The sequence below is a fragment of the Pogoniulus pusillus genome, chromosome W (genome assembly GCF_015220805.1).
Source record: "Pogoniulus pusillus isolate bPogPus1 chromosome W, bPogPus1.pri, whole genome shotgun sequence".
Classification (NCBI taxonomy): domain Eukaryota; kingdom Metazoa; phylum Chordata; class Aves; order Piciformes; family Lybiidae; genus Pogoniulus; species Pogoniulus pusillus.
Genome location: NC_087308.1, coordinates 5,587,229 through 5,591,191, shown reverse-complemented (window position 1 = coordinate 5,591,191; position 3,963 = coordinate 5,587,229). Strand labels below are relative to the sequence as shown.

At 49.8% G+C, this 3,963-nt stretch overlaps 1 long non-coding RNA gene across 1 annotated transcript; it reads left to right on the top strand.

Moving 5' to 3' along the window:
* Positions 1 to 993: 993 nt before the first annotated feature.
* LOC135192865 (uncharacterized) lies at positions 994 to 2,515 on the top strand. The gene is made up of 2 exons (XR_010309057.1): positions 994 to 1,532; positions 1,989 to 2,515. It is a non-coding gene; the product is annotated as an uncharacterized LOC135192865 (long non-coding RNA).
* The last annotated feature ends 1,448 nt before the right edge of the window (positions 2,516 to 3,963 follow it).

Sequence of the window (3,963 nt, the reverse complement as noted above, 5' to 3'; positions counted from 1 at the left end):
GGGGAAGGTGCAGGGGTGGTTGAGAGCCCCTCCTGGGGACTCAGGTTTCTGGGAGGGGAGTTGCGTTTCTATATTGTTGTATTGTTCTGAATTCTTGTTAGCAGAGAACACAGAAATGATAAACACGAGCAACTGTGTTGAGAAATGGCCTGGGGACACTGCTAGCCCAGGAAATCAAACTGTAAACAAGTGAGCACCCCACACACAGCTGCAGTGGGCAGAGTTAGATAGCCAAGGGGGCTGGAGTAGGTGGTCTGGAGGGCTGACCCTTAGAATGTTATGGTATGCTGACCTATTGATGCCTTACAAGTAACCCTGTACCCTCTGATTGTAATCAATCTTGGTGGAGCACACCTCTTGCTAGAATGCATATAAGTCACTGTATCACGGAAATAAAGTGGATTATGACCATCTAACCATATTGGTGAACAAAGAGTCATTTTACCCAAGGTGCTCCACCGGCTAAACGCCAACAATTGGCGCCTGAACAGTGAATCAGTTATTCGGGTCATACCGAGGCAGGCCGGCAGCGGGTAGGACCGCGTTCAAGAGGCCGGAGGTTTGGCAAAAAGGGGCCGATCATCCTGAGGACGTTTTTGATATCGTCACCGGTGCCACCGGACCGGAGGGCATAGCTGAAAGAAGGGAGCGAATGCCGGACATCCACGCTGCAGGTGGGTACTCCGAATTAAAACAGGTAAGGCCACGTGGCAATGGCCGTGGCACTGTCCCCGCTGACGTGTTTTAGACTCCGAGAGACATCTCGTCAGACTTGCTTAAGCTCTGTGGGCTGAGCGCATAGGAGGCTAGAGGACTTTATATCGGTCTAGCCGGAGCACTGGGAGAGACGTGGGAGAGACGCGCTTGGGACTGAGTTGCTGATGACTGTAGACCCGTTAAAATCACTCAAATCCGCCTGGCGAGACTTAAATCATTGCCTTAGTGGACAAAAATCCCGCCGGCAGGCGCAATGGGGGCCGCGCGTCACCGGGAACCGCCCATGACCACCACCCGTAATGGCGGCTGCCGGTAGCGACTCACCGACACCCCGTAATGGCGACTGCCAATAGCCACCCGACGGCAGCAAGCTACAAAAGCTTCTCAGCTTGAAAAAGTTTTTCGGGACTGCCGTGCAAAGAGCGGCTGCCTGCAGCCGTGAGTGCCGTGTCGAATCTACTGCTGTAGCGAATCTGCCAGCTGCTGCGGTGCCTTCTTACCGCGATCGCCGGGTCTGTTTATCGTCCGGAATGCAGCCCCCCCCCCCCCCACCGCGCCCCCGCGTCCCCGCCGCCGACAGCATGCGATGAAGGACAGAGGCTTTTAGCTTTCAACCGGTAAAAGACGCTACTGAAGGTACAGAGGGAAAGGACAGACGGCAGAAGTGACCGCGCCAGACAGCTCGGAATCCCCCCCCCCCTTCCCGCGGCTCGGCGGAGCAGTCTCCAGATCCGCCCCCCTTCACCGTCGCAGCCCGCCGCGCCCCCGCCCACCCCATCTCCAGCGGACCACATCCTGCAGCCGAGAGGTCTCCTGTGAGTCTCCAGAAGATAGGGGACTGAGGGAGGTGCCGGGAGGAGATCGGTGGGGAGGAAAGAATTCATGGGTTTCCTTGAGTTGCTTCAGAAGTTCGGTCAATTTGCGTTTGTAAAGCTACAGGGGGATTAGCATTTCAGTAGCTGTCATGGAAGGTAGCAAAGCCTCTTGCAAAGGCCCCATTTGTACACAGGATTGAGGCTCACATGAAGGCCAAGCCATCGCAAAACCAAAACAATATTTCTATCTGCTTGCATGAGCCGAACAGCCCTGGGAAGATTTCTTTCCCAGGGGGGTAAAAGGTAAACATAGGCTATGTTTTGAAATAAAAGACCTTGGTTCCCATCGCCCGGTGAACATCTGTTGGGGGCTGACCCCTGGGTGGTCTTACAGGTTGTTTTTGGTAATAATTGTCCAATTGTATGAATTGATTATAACTTTGTACCAATCTGTAGAATTAATGTAAGTCCGCATGAACTGTCTGAACACACCTCTTTTGAACACTATAAAAATGCTGCATTAGCCTTAATTGAGAGCCCTTCGTCCTCCTGCTCTCCTTCTGAATGATACCCTGCCTGCATACGCATCACTCAGCATTCGCACCGCAGCATTGAATTTACGGCCAGTTCGGGACGGCACGAACTCGGCAGCACCTGATTCTCGTTAGCCTCAGAAAGCAAGGGCTCAACTCGGCCCAGAATCGCAGAGGCTCGAACAACGCACCTTGAATTCATAAATACTCTAAGAATCTTCTCTGAACTGCATTTGGACAGTGAGTAACCGACAAACTCTTTATTTAGAGACTGAATAATCTCTCAAGATTCAAATGAACTCTCCTAAAATCACAGACTCTCTTCATTTTAGCCATTCTCTATTTTAATCTGCAACCGTGAACCAAGAACTTACGTGGGATAGTTATAAATAAGTTTGGGGAAGGGGATTTCTAGTGTTTAGTAATAAATCATTTAAACTTTCTTTTATACATCGGCCTCGCATGTTATTCCCCAAAATTCCCCTAAACTCCGTTCCTCAACAGTAGCTCACACAGCTTAGCCTCTGCCTTTTTCCTTTTTTCTCTTGTGTCCTCTGCCTCTGTCTTGAAGAGTCTGAGAGGAAAGGCGGCAGTTTAAAAGTTTTCAAAGTAGATTTCATATTAGGTAATAAGGATAGATAGTATAGGGGGAAAGAAGGACAGAAACAGCAAGTGGTGGATGAGCTGAAACAGCTGGGGGCTGGGCAAGATGGAGATCAGAGGACACCAGTGGCTCTAGGGCTGCCCCCCCCCCCCCGCCTCCTCCATACGTCCGTTATCTCTATTTACAGATTTTTTTTTTTCTGCTGGAAGCAGCAGAACCTCGGAACTGTTTTGAGCTGGAAAATTACTGAGGCCAGAGTCAGACCTCAGGACATTGACTTACACACGGACTTGAGTACAATGCCAAATGTTAGAAAGTTTATGGAAATGATAGCAAGAATAACGATGACGACTTAGAACCATTTTTGCCCCTGTTACAGGCATGGACACACACAGGTGCATCTTTTTAGCCACCTGATAATGACAATTTCCACTCAAAATGATAGCTAATAGTTCCTGACTGGGGTATTTACCTATCGCTTTACTGACTAATTCCTTCTACAGATTAGGCTGCAACACCTTTTTGCACCCATTGCTCAGTGTCAAAAGAAAGAGAGGGAGATTGCTAGGAAATAGCAGAAATGCCAGTGCCACTGACAATGTACTGTGTCCAGTTCTGGGCCCCTCAATTCAAGAAAGATGTTGAGGTGCTGGAGCATGTCCAGAGAAGGGCAACAAAGCTGATGAAGGGCCTGGAACACAAACCCTATGAGGAGAGGCTGAGGGAGCTGGGGTTATTAAGCTTGCAGAAGAGGAGGCTCAGGGGTGATCATATTACTGTCTACAACTACCTGAAGGGACATTGTAGCCAGGTGGGGGGTGGCCTCTTCTGCCAGGCAACCAGCAATAGAACAAGGGGACACAGTCTCAAGTTGTGCCAGGGTAGGTATAGGCTGGATGTTAGGAGGAAGTTCTTCACAGAGAGAGTGATTTCCCATTGGAATGGGCTGCCCAGGGAGGTGGTGGAGGCACCGTCCCTGGAGGTCTTCAAGAAAAGACTGGATGAGGCACTTAGTGCCATGGTCTATGTCATGGAGAGTAGCAAAAGCTCTCTAAGCTTCTGCTATATTGTGTAGTTGCTAATGCCTCACATTCAAGCAGAAAGCATCGAAAAAAAAAAAAAAATGAAAACAATCTTTCAGTCCCATGGGAAGGTTTCGGCCTAAGGCAAGTAAAAGGTAAACACTGGCCATGTTTTCCTTTTACTTGGCGTCAAAGTGGGATGAGAGTGGCCTTGCTTTCCAGACAACAGGGTATTGTTTTGGTTAGTAGAAACGACTATCTTAGGCCCGCCC